The sequence below is a fragment of the Neovison vison genome, chromosome 2 (assembly GCF_020171115.1).
Source record: "Neovison vison isolate M4711 chromosome 2, ASM_NN_V1, whole genome shotgun sequence".
Taxonomy (NCBI): Eukaryota; Metazoa; Chordata; class Mammalia; order Carnivora; family Mustelidae; genus Neogale; species Neogale vison.
In genome coordinates this window covers 92,899,982-92,916,913 of record NC_058092.1, presented here as the reverse complement: position 1 = coordinate 92,916,913, position 16,932 = coordinate 92,899,982, and the positions used below count along the sequence as shown (strand labels likewise).

The 16,932-nt window shown below is 39.8% G+C and overlaps 1 pseudogene; it reads right to left on the bottom strand.

Moving 5' to 3' along the window:
* Positions 1-1,695: 1,695 nt before the first annotated feature.
* Positions 1,696-2,102, bottom strand: LOC122898779 (annotated as a pseudogene).
* Positions 2,103-16,932: the final 14,830 nt, after the last annotated feature.

The window sequence follows — 16,932 nt, the reverse complement described above, 5'->3', positions numbered from 1 at the left end:
CTAATTAATCTGTTCAAATTTTCTATTGCTTCTTGGTTCATTTTTGGGAGGTTAAATGTTTCTAGGAATTTATCCATTTCTTGTAGATTGTCTAAGTTGTTGGCATATAATTGCTCATAGTATTCTATTAGAATTGTTCATGTTTCTGTGGTGTTGGTTCTTATTTCTCCCTTTCATTTCTGATATTTTTATTTGAGTTCTCTCTCCATTATTTTTTTTCAATGAGACTGGCTAAAGGTTTATCAGTTCTATTGATCTTTTCAAAGAACCAGCTCCTTGTTTCATTGACCTGTTCCATTATTTCTTTAGTTTCTATCTTATTTCTGCTCTAATCTTTAATATTTCTTTCCTACTGGTTTTGGGTTTTGTTTGTTATTCTTTTTCTAGCTCTGGTGGATGTAAAGTTAGATTGTTTATTTGAGATTTTTCTTGCTTGTTGAAGTAGGCCTGTATATTTATAAGATTCCCTCTTAGAACAGTTTTGTTGCATCCCAAAGATTTTGGACCATTGTATTTTCATTTTCATTTGCCTCCATGTGGTTTTTCTTTTTATTTTTTTAAAAAAATTTTAAAAGATTTTATTTTTTTATTTGACAGACAGAGATCACAAGTAGGCAGAGGGGCAGGCAGAGAGAGAGAGAGGCAAGCAGGCTCCCGGCTGAGCAGAGAGCCTGATGCGGGGCTTGATCCCAGGACCCTAGGATCATGACCTGAGCCAAAGGCAGAGGCTTTAACCCATTGAGCCACCCAGGTTCCCCCCACCCTCCTTTTTTTTTCAAATTTTAAAAGCCAGATACATTTTTAAGAGATTATGCCTACAATAAATAAATTATGTAGTGATGGAACATTAATAAAAAGTTGATGAACAAAAGGCACATTCTAGTTTATAGCAGCAATGTCCACAATAGCCAAACTATGGAAAGAACCTAGATGTCCATCAACAGATGAATGGATCAAGAAGATGTGGTATATATACACAATGGAATACTATGCAGCCATCAAAAGAAACGAAATCTTGCCATTTGCGACAACATGGATGGAACTAGAGCGTATCATGCTTAGCGAAATAAGTCAAGCGGAGAAAGACAACTATCATATGATCTCCCTGATATGAGGCAGTGGTGATGCAACATGGGGGCTTAAGTGGGTAGGAGAAGAATCCATGAAACAAGATGGGATAGGGAGGGAGAAAAACCATAAGTGACTCTTAATCTCACGAAACAAACTGTGGGTTGCTGGGGGGAGGGGGGTTGGGAGAAGGGCGGTAGGGTTATGGACATTGGGGAGGGTATGTGCTATTGGGTAAATTGGAAGGGGAGATGAACCATGAGAGACTATGGACTCTGAAAAACAATCTGAGGGGTTTGAAGTGGCGGGGGGATGGGAGGTTGGGGTACCAGGTGGTGGGTATTATAGAGGGCACAGCTTGCATGGAGCACTGGGTGTGGTGAAAAAATAATGAATACTGTTTTTCTGAAAATAAATAAATTGAAAAAAAAAAAGGCACATTCTAAGACTTCAGGAGTAGAAAGAACAGAAGAACTCTTTTTGGTTTGGTTTGAAGTAGGAGAAAAGGGAAACAGGTGTGTTGAAATTTTTTTTCAGGTGAAGGTTTCTGTCAGTTGAAGCATTAACATTGGCTTCTTTCTCCCTGCTCCAAAGCAGTCTTTTCTTTCATTGGCTTCTGAGATGTGTTTAGTCTTCCTTTGTGTAGAGGTGATACATCAGGACTACCACCAGTTCTGAGATGGCTGGGATCATCCAGCTGGAATTAGAGTCAACAGTAATAATGACAGTTTCTGAAGGCTTAGTTATCTGCTGTGTCATCTGGATGAAGTTCCTCAGTGATTTATGTTTTGGACAATTCTCGACCATCTGTAGAGTGGTCCTCAAAACTTTCAGTCACATCCCCTCAAACTTTCAGTCACATCCCCTCCAGCTTATTTCCTTGATACTTCTCCCCCACCAAGATGCTCCTCCAAAAATTTGGTCAAATTGTACACCTTGTGGTGCAGAATCAACCAGGAGCTCTTATTGCGGTTGTGCTTCTGGATCTCTTGCAGGGTGTGGTACTTCATAGTCTGGTCTGACTGCTCTGCCATTTCAGAACATGGCAAGCCTTAGGCCAGGGAGACACCAGCTGAGTCTGGAGGAGCAGAACACACATCTCAGCTAATGGGACCCAGGACATTCCTGGGGTCTTGGCCTTGTGCCCTGCCTCCATGTAATTTTTTATTTCTTCCTTGATTTCTTGGTTGGCCCATTCACTGTTTAGTAGCATATTGTTTAACCTCCATGTATTTATGTTCTTCCCAGATTTTTTCTTGTGGTTGATTTCTGGTTTCATAGTGCCATGTTTGGAAAAGATATAGGGTATGACTTTGAATTTTTTTAATTTGTTGAGCTTTGTTTTGGGCCTAATCTATTTTGGAGAACGTTTCATGTGCACTTGAAAAGGATGTGTATTCTGCTGTTTTAGGATGGAATGTTCTGAATGTATCTGTTAGATCCATCTGGTCCAATGTGTCATTCAAAGCCACTGTCTCTTTGTTGATTTTCTATTTGGATGACCTATCCATTGATGTAAGTGGGGTACTAAAGTCCCCTCTATTTTGTGCTTCTTCATATACTTGGATGCACCCATGTTGGGTGTATAAATATGTATAAATAAGTTGTGATATCTTCTTGTAGAATTGTTCCCCTTACTATTATATAATTTCCATCTTTGATCACCGCTACAGTCTTTGTTTTAAGGTCTATTTTGCCCAGTATAAGTATTGCTATCAGCTTTCTTTTCACTTTCATTTGCATGATAAATATTTTTCCATCCCTTCTCTGTAAATCTGCGTGTGTCTTTAAGTCTAAAAATTATCTCTTGTAGGCTGCATATAGATGAGTTTTGCTTTTTTAATCTACTCTCTTATCTTATGTCTTTTAATTGGAACATTTAGTCCATTTATGTTCAAAGTAATTACTGCTAGGTGAGAATTTATTGTCATTTTGTTATTTGTTTTATGATTGTTTTGTAGTTCTTCTTTGTTCTTTTCTTCTCATGTTGTCTTCTCTCATGAATTGCTAGTTTTCTTTAGTGATATACTTGGATTCCTTTTTCTTTATTTTTTTGCTTATCTATTACTGGTTTTTGATTTGTGGTTACCTTTAGGTTTGCATATAACATCTTCTACATATAGCAGTCTACATCCAATGGATGGTTGCTTAAATTTGAATCCATTGTTTATTCTTCTCTCCCCCCAGTATTTTAGCTATATGGTGTCATACTTTACATCCTTTTATTTTGTGAATTTCTTGACTGATTTTTTTATAGCTATACTTAACTTTACTGCCTTTGTGCTTTCTATCTTTCTTACTCCTACTTATGGCCTTTCCTTTCCACTCAGAGTCCCCTTTAACATTTCTTGTAAGACTGGTTCAGTGGTGCTAAATTTCTTAACTTTTGTTTGTCTAGGAAACTCTTTATCTCTCCTATTCTGGATGTTAGCTTTGCTGGAAAGAGTATTCTTGGCTGCAGGTTTTCCTCTTCTTCTTTTAAAGATTTTATGTATATATGTATGTATGTATTTAAGAGAGAGAGAGAGGGAGCACGCATGAGTGGGAGAGGAGGAGTGAGAGGGACAGCAGACTCTGGGCATGGAGCCCAACATGGGGCTTGATTCCATGACCCCAAGATCACAACCTGAGCTAAAATCAAGATGCTCAACCCTGAGCCACCCAGGTACCCCTGCAGGGTTTTTTCTTTCACTACTTTGAACATATCATTCCACTCTCTTCTGACCTGTAGAATTTCTCCTGAAAAATCAGCTAGTTGCCTTATAGGGTTTCCTTTGTATTTAACTGTTTTCTGGTCTCTTGCTCCTTCTGATATTCTCTTTTTCAGGGTACCTGGGTGGCTCAGTGGGTTAAAGCCTCTGCCTTCGGCTCAGGTCCTGATCCCAGGGTCCTGGGATCAAGCCCCGCCTCAGGCTCTCTGCTCAGCAGGGAGCCTACTTCCCCCTCTCTCTCTGCCTGCCTCTCTGCCTACTTGTGATCTCTGACTATCAAATAATTAAATAAAATCTTTTTTTAATTAAAGATTAAAAAGCAGCGAGCCTGAGGCGGGGCTCGATCCCAGGACCCTGGGATCAGGACCTGAGCCGAAGGCAGAGGCTTTAACCCACTGAGCCACTCAGGTACCCCTTAAATAAAATCTTTAAAAAAATAAAATATAATAAAATTCTCTTTATCACTTTATCTCCTTATCACTTTTTGCTGTTTCAATTACTGTGTGTCGTAGTGTGGCCTCCTTGGATGATTTTGTTCAGGGCTCCTGCCTCCTGGATTTGGATTTCTGTTTCCTACTCCAGATTCAGGGTGTTTTCAGCTATTATTTCTTCAAGAATTATTTCTACCCCCTTTTCTCTCTCTTCTCCTTATGGGATCCCTATAATGTAAATGTTATAATGCTTTATGGTGTTACTGAATTTTTTAAATCTATTTTCATTTATTATTTTTTTTCTTTCTCCTGTTTAGCTTGATTGATTTCTATTACTTTGTCCTTCAAGTTGCTGATCTGTTCTTCTGCTTCCTCTAGTCTACCATTTTTCCATTTAGTGTAGTGTTAATTAAGTTCATCTCTGATTTTTTTTTCTGTTTTCTGCCTCTTTTTAATGGTCTCACTGATGTCCTATACTCTTTTCTCAAGTCCAGTGATTACCTTTGTGAACATTACTTTATATTCCCTATCAGTCATATTACTTATTTTATTTAATTTAGGCCTCTTAGTGTGATTTTGTCCTGTTAATTCATTTGTGACATATTCCTCTGTTTCCTCATTTCATCTAACTCCCTGTGTCTGTATGTATTAGGAACATTAGCTACATCTCCTGCTTTTGAAGGTAGTCACCTTATGAAGAAGAGGAGCTATAGTGCTTTGCAGTGCAATGTTCCCTGTTTACCAGAACCCAGTGATTCAGGGGTATCTCCCATGTGTATTGTGTGTGACTTGCTGTTGTGGCTGAGCCACTTTTTTCTTCAGTCCACTCATCTGCAATAGTGCACTTTGCTTGTTGTGGGCAGGTCTTGGTCCTTGTGTTGTCAGTGGGCCAGTCTGGTGCCACCTTGGGCTTGCTTGAGTCATACCTGGTATTTGCCAGAGATGCAGTAGCACCAAATTCTAAGGTGCTTTCCCTGTGTTGTCCCCTAAGAAGCTTTTTTTGGTGGGCAGGTCCTGCATTCAGACTAGATGTCTGCCCCCAGCCCACTGCTGGGTCCATAGTCAAACTGGAGTGTGTAGTTATCTTCCCCATTCCCTGGGACAAGAGTCATTTTGGAGTGGTGCTGGCCCTGTTGGGCATGTAGCATCACTTCAGATGGGCTCAGGCCAAGAAAATATTGGAGGGGCGGGTCTGCAGGAGAAAGTGGGGGCAGGACACATGGTGTTAGCAGGGTCTGCAATAGTCTGCTGCAGAAGGGAACCTGCAGCTACCTGGGGAAACTCTTGCCCAGGCCTGGTTGGAGAGGGTACATTGTCAAGGCTCTTGGGTGCAGGGCTCACTGTTAGAAAGCTAGGTGGAGAGTGTTGGTGGTACACTGTTTTCCACAAGTGTCCAGTTAGCTCTGCTGGGGGAAGGGGAGGGAAATGGTATCTGTCACTTCTTATCATTGGAGATGTCTCCCAAAGATTCCTGTCCCTCCAGCACATGCTCTGAGATTAGTAAATAAATCTTCTTCCAGTATACTTCAGGTACTTTTCAAACTGCTGTTTCTATGCTATATCTCAGCAGGGCTATTTATTAAGCTGTCTTTTTATGGTGGGGACTCCACTCTTTTGGGTCTCCCAGAACCAAACCTGCTGGTTTTTAAATTTCCAGGTGTTAATCCCAACTGATTGTTAGGCCTCTCTGTTTTCACAGCCAAATGTTACGGGGGATTTCTCTTCCCTATGCAGATCCCCTGTATCTGGGGTGCCTTTTGTGGGGTCTTGGTCCTTTCCCCTTTCTGTATCTAGCATGCTTGTCTCTCCCATGGGCAGCTCCACATGTCTATTTGACTCCCGACCATGTCTCTGCGCTTCCTACCCTCTTTGATGCAGCTTCTTGCTCTATATTTAGCTGTGGAAAGTCTGTTCTGCCAGTGTTTGGGTCATTTTCTGGTTTATTTACAGTGATGTGGTGTTATCTAGTTGTATCTGTGGGAATAGGTGAGCTTAGGATCTTCCTACTCTGACATCTTTCCCAGAAGTCCTCTGATTACTTGATCTTAAAGAGTGTCCAAATATAACACCTCAGAATATTAGCTTTCTGGATTCTCATCAGTGAGTACAAGCTGGCAGAGTCTTCCACTCCACACCTCCCAAAAGGCCAGGTGGGAGAATAATATTTGGGGAGGTGTGTTTGAAGGATATTTGGTTGAGTTACTCTTCCAGTTACTTTAACTTTTGTCCTTGGAATGAGCTGACACAATTATTGGAGTTGTGTTATCCTAGCCATTCCCAAAATTGCCTTGGCTAAGTTGTGTTTTAGCATTATGGTCTCCACTTTAACAAAACTATTGACAAGAAGCAGCCTTTACTGTTACTGTAAATTATTTTAGGAATTTTTGAAGGACTATATCTTCTTTCATCACTCAGTGAGATATTTTTTAAACAACTCATTGCTACATAAAATTTTGGTTCTCCCAAGGAGCTGATGATGTGTTCTCTTTTGTCTGATAATAAGAATTGTGCTACTGACCATGTTTTCCCTTATCATCTATAGTTTACCATTTTCTGGTGTTGACTTTCTACTCTCAAAATTGTGTAATGCTTTGACAACATGAATTCAGATAGAACTCAATTGGCAATTGGCTCCCATCCACCACCTGATTGCAATCCTCAACCAAGGATCAGTTAAAGGTATTACCCTCTATAGGGCAAAATGTCAGAAAATGACTTTATGATAATTTGGGGCTTTATCAATAATAATTGGTCTAATTCTTACACATCTCATAAATGAAGGCAAATAAATTAAAACACATAGTAACTGGAAGATTAATTGAAAAGGATTGCCTTCTTTAACATTGCAATAATGTGAGTATGAATTTTATGTGATGGAATTTGAGGGATTGCATTTATAGAGAGGGTTTTATCTTCATTTATCATGAAGTTTCTAACTTTACTGTGTCTCAACAAAAAGTATACACTATTTATTGACAATGAGCCACATATGTTTTATATTGTACACACTGTTAAGTGTTTTTATTGTAAGATACCTCAAAACCATTATAGAACAAAGTAGGATATATACACATGATTGGAAAATAAAGTAGAATAAAAAGACTCAATTGAGTGTACTTTGGTATTTGTCTACTCTGAATATAATGTATTCAGTTTCCATATTAATTCCATAAAGGAGAACCATCTTATTCTTTTTTTTTCTTTTAAGATTGCTTTCAAGATCTACAAAATAGCATTACTACTTGTACTGAGTAGTGTTCCCTTCAAAATTCATGGCCACCCAGAACCTCAGAATGTGATCTTATTTAGAAGTAGAGTCTTTACAGATGTAATAGGTTAAGATGAGGTCTTACTAGGGGCCATACTAGTTGGCCCTAAATCCAATATCTAGTGTCCTTTTAAGAAGACCATGTAAAGACAGAGAGAGACACAAGGAAGGTCATGTGATGGTGGAAGCAGAGATTGAAATGATGCAGTTAGAAGTCAAGGGTTGCTGGCAACCACTAGAAACTGGAAAGAGACAAAGAAAAGGTTCCCCTTTAGAGCCTCCAGAAGAAGCTGACCTTGTTTATATCTTGATTTCAGACTTTTGACCTGAATTGTGAGAGAGTAAATTTCTGTTGTGTTAAGCAACCCAGTTTTTGGTAATTTGTTAATTATTTAAAACATAAATTGAACATCTAGTAGGTGCTCCATAAATAACTGCCAATTAATATCCTTCAGAAGGGAGAATTAATTAAGCCTATAATAATATGAATAAGAGTGACACTTCTAAAATAATTTTAGACAAAACACATTCCTTTTTTTCCCAATTTATTTATTTTCAGAAAAACATTATTCATTATTTTTTCACCACACCCAGTGCTCCATGCAAGCCGTGCCCTCTATAATACCCACCACCTGGTACCCCAACCTCCCACCCCCCCCCACTTCAGACCCCTCAGATTGTTTTTCAGAGTCCATAGTCTCTCATGGTTCACCTCCCCTTCCAATTTACCCAAATTCCCTACTCCTCTCTAACGCCCCTTGTCCTCCATGCTATTTGTTATGCTCCACAAATAAGTGAAACCATATGATAATTGACTCTCTCTGCTTAACTTATTTCACTCAGCATAATCTCTTCCAGTCCCGTCCATGTTGCTACAAAAGTTGGGTATTCATCCTTTCTTTTTTTTTTTTTTTAAAGATTTTATTTATTTATTTGAGAGATAGACAGTGAGAGAGAGCATGAGCAAGGAGAAGGTCAGAGAGCGAAGCAGACTTCCCATGGAGCTGGGAGCCTGATGTGGGACTCAATCCCGGGACTCCAGGATCACGCCCTGAGCCGGAGGCAGTCGTCCAACCAACTGCGCCACCCAGGTGTCCCGGTATTCATCCTTTCTGATGGAGGCATAATACTTCATAGTGTATATGGACCACATCTTCCTTATCCATTCATCCGTTGAAGGGCATCTTGGTTCTTTCCATAGTTTGGCGACTGTGGCCATTGCTGCTATAGACATTGGGGTACAGATGGCCCTTCTTTTCACGACATCTGTGTCTTTGGGGTAAATACCCAGGAGTGCAATGGCAGGGCCATAGGGAAGCTCTATTTTTAATTTCTTGAGGAATCTCCACACTGTTCTCCAAAGAGGCTGCACCAACTTGCATTCCCACCAACAGTGGAAGAGGGTTCCCCTTTCTCCACATCCTCTCCAACACATGTTGTTTCCTGTTTTGTTAATTTTGGCCATTCTAACTGGTGTAAGGTGATATCTCAATGTGGTTTTAATTTGAATCTCCCTGAGGCCTAATGATGATGAGCATTTTTTCATGTGTCTGATAGCCATTTGTAGGTCTTGATTGGAGAAGTGTCTGTTCATATCTTCTGCCCATTTTTTGATGTGTTTGTCTGTTTTGTGTGGGTTGAGTTTGAGGAGTTCATTATAGATCCTGGATATCAACCTTTTGTCTGTACTGTCATTTGCAAATATCTTCTCCCATTCCGTGGGTTGCCTCTTTGTTTTTTTGACTGTTTCCTTTGCTGTGCAGAAGCTTTTGATTTTGATGAAGTCCCAGAAGTTTATTTTCGCTTTTGTTTCCTTTGCCGACAAAACACATTCTGATGAAGAAAAACGTTCTTTCTTTCTTTCTTTCAAAAACACACTATGGTATGATATAAAATGCTTTATTGTAATTGCATTGAAAAGTTTTGATCTCATTAATATTACTATGAATTATAGCCAAATAAACTGACATAAATAAGGGGGATCAAATATCATTCGGAATTATGCTACCCACAGATAACATAAAGATTTTATCATTTAACCATTTGTTAGCAGCCATAGGTGGCTTGGTGCACCCAATACATTGGAACTTGATCACTCTTGGAAAGATATTTATAAAACATTTATAGGAAAAGAATGATGTGATATATTCCTTAATTGATGAACTTTCATGATATTGTAGGACATAGAGAAAAAATGTAAAAAAGAATGATAAGTAAAGGAGGAATAATGAAAATTGTTATTTTTCTCACCAAATGTTTCCAGGTGATGAACCATGCATTTTATTAAGCATAGATTTATATACTTTATAAATTCATAGTTAAATATGTCAATGAGTTGGGGAAAATATTAATTGAATATATAGAAAAATGCTTACAACATGGTTCATAAAGGCATTCTTTTTTAAAATTATTTTTATTTATTTATTTTAATTTCTTTTCAGCATAACAGTATTCATTGTTTTTGCACCTCACCCAGTGCTCCATGCAATACGTGCCCTCCCCAATACCCACTACTTGATTCCCCCAACCTCCCACCCTCCACCCCTTCAAAACCCTCAGGTTGTTTTTCAGAGTCCATAGTCTCTCATGGTTCACCTCCCCTTCCAATTTCCCTCAACTCCCTTCTCCTCTCCATCTCCCCATGTCCTCCATGTTATTTGTTATGCTCCACAAATAAGTGAAACCATATGATAATTGACTCTCTCTGCTTGACTTATTTCACTCAGCATAATCTCTTCCAGTCCCGTCCATGTTGCTACAAAAGTTGGGTATTTATCCTTTCTGATGGAGGCATAATATTCCATAGTGTATATGGACCGCATCTTCCTTATCCATTCATCCGTTGAAGGGCATCTTGGTTCTTTCCATGGTTTGGTGACCGTGGCCATTGCTGCTATAAACATTGAGGTACAGATGCCCCTTCTTTTCACTACATCTGTATCTTTGGGGTAAATACCCAGGAGTGCAATGGCAGGGTCATAGGGAAGCTCTATTTTTAATTTCTTAAGGAATCTCCACACTGAAAGGCATTCTTAAACTGTCATTCTGATGTTCTGTCACCCTCTACTGATCAGTGGCCAAATTACATTTAGCTTTCTTCCCTGGCCAAAGTTTCTTTTTTGAAGACTGAAAAATAGTTTGGCCTAAGACCAGAAATAATGGGAACTTATAGTCTGTGTTTACTTCTGTCTTATATAAATGTAGTTCAGAGGCTGTCATAATGGCTCTGTAGTCATCAGGATGCTGGTTCTTTCTGTCTTAGTGATCTGTTATGCATAAGCTCTATATGCTGAGTGAAATAAATAGGCGCAGAGCCTTTCAAAGAGTAGACTAGAATAAAGTCCATGTCATAGCACAGTGAAAGTTGGTGTATTGGTAGTTCTGACCAAGAGTGCTGAAGTGATGGGCTTGGTCCCTTGCAGTTATATGAGATTGGTGTGCCCAATTCTGGACTACGTGATAATACACAGTAAGGTTCACAAATTGATATTCTACAAATTCATCACCACAAATGGGTACTCATGGTGTCCTACCCAGTTTCTCTCAAAGCATAGCCTTCCCACTCTCCACAATAACTATGCTATACTTTCTCCAATTTCTTCAAATTTCTGGCCCTCACATCCTCTATTTCTGGTTTTCTCTTACTCATATTTAACATCCTCATTCTCACCAGTTCTTCATTTTTCATTGAAGGGATGGAAACCATTGCATGGGCCCCCTTCATCTTTCCACTATTGTACTTACAAACTCTCAACAGACTTTGCATCCATTTTTCCATTGCATTGGAGGAAGGGCATCTATAGCTATAGTCGGCCTGTGCACTAAGATCAATCAGGAAATTCTTGGAGTGGTCAGCTTGAGCTAGTGTGGTGGCAATGGAGGGGAAGTGAAGCAGACAGATCATGATGTATTTTAGAGATAAAATTGAAAGAAATTTGTGAAGTATTGGGCGGAGGATATAAGTGAGAGGTAGAGGCGAATTTGCAGAGATATGGAGAGTTGGATGTACTCAAGGTTATGATTTTGCAAAATAAATAAGACAAAGAAAGAGGGAGCAAATGTGTAAAGGGATATGGGAGGTAGTGATTAAGATGATGGATTATGAATGTAAGTGGAAGGAAAGAAACAAGTGGCACAATGAAATGAGGACAGTGACAATACAGAAACATTAATAGATTATAGGTCCTGGTAACATCCCTGTTCATATTACTTGCCTGTTTCTTAGGTCAATTGTCTTTTTCTTATTGATTTAAGATTCCTTATATATATTGAATACTATTCTATGGAGGTCGTAAGATTGGGTTTTCTATCTGTGACTCTTTTTCACCTTTTAAATGATGTCTCTTGATGCACAAGTATTTTCAATTTTATCAAATTTGTATTCTATGGTTCATGCTTTTCTTAGGTATTATTTGGAACTCCGCTATGCTGAGATCACAAACATATTCTTCTACATTTTCTTTGTAACACTTTAAGACTTCACATCTTTACTTTTAGGTCTCTATTTTACCTAGAATTTACTTTTATGCAAAGTATGATGTAAGGATCAGTCTAACTCTCCCCAGTCTGATTTCTGCTCCACCAATTCACTGAAAACACTGATGCATTTCTTGCCAAATCCAAAAGACTCTTTACAGTCCGAGCTCTTAATTTTACTCACCATTTGATACTTTTAGCAACATTTGACTCTTTTTTTTTTTCTTCTCAAAACAGCCTCTTCTCATGATTTCTTTAATAGTTCACTTTCCTGTTTTCTCCTACTTCTGTGAAGGCTCTTTCTAAGTCATCCTTTAATACAAATATAACATGAAAAATAATGACCACTTATGAAGTGCCTCCTATGTGCCAGGCCTCATATTAAGTTGTTTTTTTTTTTTTTTTTTTTTTTTTTTTTTTACTGAATCCTCACAACAGAATGTTGAGACAGAACTGGTACTGATAAGGAAACTGAGGTTCAGAGAAATTATGCCATGTGCCCAAAATTATTCCGTTGCAGGCAGTTTGAATTTGAGCCTGAGCTCTTTACCATATGCCACGCTGGCTCTGTTGCCTGCATTTGAAATGTACATTTTAGAGTTTTCCAGAGCTTGGTCTAGGGCCCTCTTCCTACTCTATACTTTCTAAGTGATATTCTTCTCTCCTACAGGGTTAAAAGCTATCTGTATGCCAGTGACTGACAAATTTATATTTCCAGCTTGGACTTCTTTTGTAAGCTGTGCATGCAATTTTGTCAGTTCATGAATCACTGGCATTTTAACAAGTCTAAGTTTGAACTCTTGATCTTAATCCCAATCTCCTGCACCTTGGGGACTGACAACTCCTACATGGTGCCTCATGCCAGAAACCTAAGTTATTTTTGATACTGTCTTAGTCCCCTCATGCTGTTATAACAGAATACCATAGACTGGGTGGCTTATAAACCACAGGAATTTACTTCTCTCAGTTCTGAAGGCTGGAAGTCCAAGATCAAGACACCTGTAGATTTGACGCCTGGTGAGGGCCTGCTTTCTGATTCGTAGATGCCTTCTTGTTGTGTCCTCACATGATGGAAGGGGCAAGAGAGCCCTTGGGTGTCCTTTTTTTTTTTAAGGTTTTATTTATTTATTAGACAGAGATCACAAGTAGGTAGAGAGGCAGACAGAAAGAGAGAGGAGGAAGCAGGCTCCCTGCTGAGCAGAGATCCTGATTGGGGGCTCCATCCCAGGACCCTGGGATCAGGACCTGAGCTGAAGGCAGAGGACTTAACCCACTGAGCCACCCAGACGCCCCTTGGGTGTCTTTAATCAGGGCACTTAATCCCACTCAGGAGGCATGCCCTTCATAAGTGAAACACCTCCCCAAAGTCCCACTTCCTAATACCATCACATTGGGGGTTAGGATTTCAATATTAATTTTGGAGGGACATTAACATTCAGACTATAGCAGGTATCATTTTCTCTCTCAAATCCTGCAATCCTTCAGAAAGTTCTTTCAATTCTACCTCTAAAATGATCATGATCTGTTTGCTTCTCTTTCCCTCCACTGCAACCACTCTAGTTCAAGTTTACCACTACCCCCACCTTTTTTTTTTTTTAAGAATTAATTAATTAATTAATTAATTTTGAGAAAGAGAGAGAGCGCAGCAGAGGGAGAGAGAGAGAAGCAGGCTCCCTGTGAGCCTGACATGGGACTCAATCCCAGGATGCTGGGATCAACCCTGACCTGCTCCTGAGCTGAAGGCAGATGCTTAACCAGCTGAGCCACCCAGGTTCTCCTCAAGCTGACCACTCGTAACTAACCTCACTGCACTGGCTCCTAACTTTTACCTGCATCCTCCTCACAGTAGCTAGCAGGATCTTTACACATTAAACCATGTTATTCTGCTGCCAAAAATGCATACATTGTTCCTGGTATAGGCTGTAACATTTCCCAACAATATTCAGCATTCCTCCCTGTGGGAGGACTTGAAGTTGGGAAAGCATGTCACTTGTTTTGGCCAATAAAATAAACAGAGAAATTGAATATGTCACCTACAGGCAGAGGCTTTAAGATCCACAGCCTGCTATCCCATGTTCCTTGTTCCCTTTGCCACAGCTAAATGGTATTCCAGATAGTGGCTGCCTCAGTCCCAGAGTAAGGACATTGACATCCCAGGAGCAGAACCTACTGCTGACCTATGATGCGTATATGTACAAGTGAGATATTTAACCTGTAGGTCACTGAGATTCTGGAGTTGTTTGTTATCACAGTATAACCTGGCTTATCCTGGCTGATAAAACTCTATATTGTTCTTGGGATAAAAGCCGGGATCTTTAATGTGGCCTCTGGTTTTAATCTCGGCCTTTGCTATTCTTTCTGTTGTTTATTATTCTCCAGTGACTGTGGCTTTCTTTTAGTTCTTTAAACTTTCTAAGTTCTTTTCTTCTCAGGAATCTTAAAAATACAAGGAATGCTATTTTCTGCACTGGAAATGGGCAAACCCCTACTTATCTTTCAGGTCTTGTCTTAAATATCACCTAAACTTCAGGAGTCCTTCCTTCACTCCTCAATATATATTATGGTCCCTGTTATGTTCTCGTAGAATAATTACAAACTGAAATGAGTGCAATTTTCCTTCATTACACTCATCTCAGTTTGTAATTATTCTGTGAGTTATGATTTTCTATGTCTATACTTTCATCTGTGACAGAATACCCAGTAGAAAGTGGTTTAAATAACAGAGGTTTGATTAGTTTCCTGTCCAAATAGGTCCCGTGGAAACTGGTTCCAGGATTGGTTCACTGGCTCAGCAATGCAATCAAGAGCTTGGATACTTTCCATCCTTCTGCTCTGCCATCCTTATATCTTTTTTTTTTTAAATATTCATATATTTATTTTAGAAAAAGAGAGAGAGAGAGAGCATTCAAGTGGGGGCAGGGGCAGAGGAAGAGTAAGAATCTCCAGTGGACTCTTGACTGAGTGGGAAGCCCAATGCGGGGCTCTATCTCAAACCCTGAGATCATGACCTGAGCTGAAATCAAGAGTCAGATGTCAACTGACTGAGCCACCCATGTGCCCTTTTGCCATCCTAAGGTTTTGACTTTCACCTTATCTCGTTGCCCCATCATCTGTAGAGATAAAAAGATAACAATAAGCAGTATCAGTTCACACAGAGATGATTTAAAAACGTGGGTCCAGAATAATACCAATGGGAAAAATGTTCCTAAATTTCAGCTCATACTAAAAATCAGATATGTGCATAAAATGCATTTTATTTGCCTAATCTGGTTTTTCTGATCTTTCTCCTGAGTCCTACCTGCTGCATTAAAAAAAAAAGAAGAACCAAATATCTAATTTGCTTTAATACTTGGACTGTCTGCTAACTGATTAGGACCTTTAGATAGTATTGTGTTTGGTCACTAATGTTCTCCTGAGGAGAGAATCTGGGTTTCTGAGGCCCTAATGTGGTTTACTTGTGACTTCTGTGGCACTGAGGCTAAAGGCCAAACTGCCCGTTTAGATCCTTGGAGCATTCTGGTGGCATCAGTTGGTCCTTTGTCTATGTGTTCAGTGCTGATCTCCATCGCTCCACTGCTGTGGCTGGTCTGTTCTCTTGACTTTAGCAGTACTTCTGATGGCAATCCTTGGTTGCTGCCGATTATAGACTTCCTGAATTTCTTACCAAATCTTTCATCTAGCCCACTGACCAGGGGATCAATCCATTACACAATAGCAATGGGTTTCAAATTTTTTCATTCATCCACCCACAATTTTTGTACTCTTATTTAAATATTATATATACATGCAGTTGTCAATTCATATTAAATATTAGAAAGGTTAGTTCACACTTACTTTTATAGATATAAAAAGTCTAAATATTTTCTCCCTTGGTTTCTAAGGGGTTTGGATTTCAACAACCCTATGGGAATGGGAGAGGAAGCCTAGGTCTAATAATAAAAAGAAAGAGAATTGGCCCAGGATGGCCCTATGGAGGTTGATCTAGTCAACCATGGATCTGAGCACAAAACAAAAAACAAACAAAATCCTCACCTAAGAACTCATAAAGATGGGGCTATCCTCTGTCAGTTTGGAGTTTGAATTAAGAATGAGAAGGGAGTTGGGGTAAATTGGAAGGGGAGGTGAACCACGAGAGACTATGGACTCTGAAAAACAATCTGAGGGGTTTGAAGTGGCGGGGGCGGGGAGGTTGGGGTACCAGGTGGTGGGTATTATAGAGGGCACGGATTGCATGGAGCACTGGGTATGGTGAAAAAATAATGAATACTGTTTTTCTGAAAATAAATAAATTGAAAAAAGATAAAGTATTAAAAATATGGAAAAAAAAAAAGAATGTGTCTGGGGGCGTCTGAGCAGCTCAGTGGGTTAAAGCCTCCACCTTTGGCTCAGGTCATAATCCCAGGGCCCTGGGATCAAGCCCACATCAGGTTCTCTGCTCAGCAGGGAGCCTGCTTCCCTTTCTCTCTCTCTCTCTGCCTACTTCTCTGCCTACTTGTGATCTCTGTCAAACAAATTAAAAAAAAATGTCTAAAAAAAAAAAAAAAAAGAATGTGCTGTCTGGGGCGGGTCCTGGGACTGAGTCCCAGAATGGGGTTCCTTGCTGAGGGGAGATGTCTGCTTCTCCGTCTCTTTCTGCCTCTCCCCCTGCCCCTGCTCTCTCTCTCTTTTACTCTCTATCAAATAAATAAATAAAATCTTAAAAAAAAAAAAAAAGAATGTGCTGTCTGGGAATCCCTGGCTAAACCTTAATCTAAACAATAACAACAACAACAATGGTGGTCGCAAGCAAATTTGCCCTCCCCCCACCAAAACTGGCAGAAGCAAATCCAGAACCAGGCCTGTTGCCCAACAGGCGGGAACCTACCAGCTAGCTGCCTTGGAAACTTGGAGGATCCCAGAGGCCGTGTCCCCTGCGGGGCAGCTCCGTCTGACGGTGGGGCTCTCCCACCTTTCAGAGGAGGCTTAGCGCTCTGTGCCC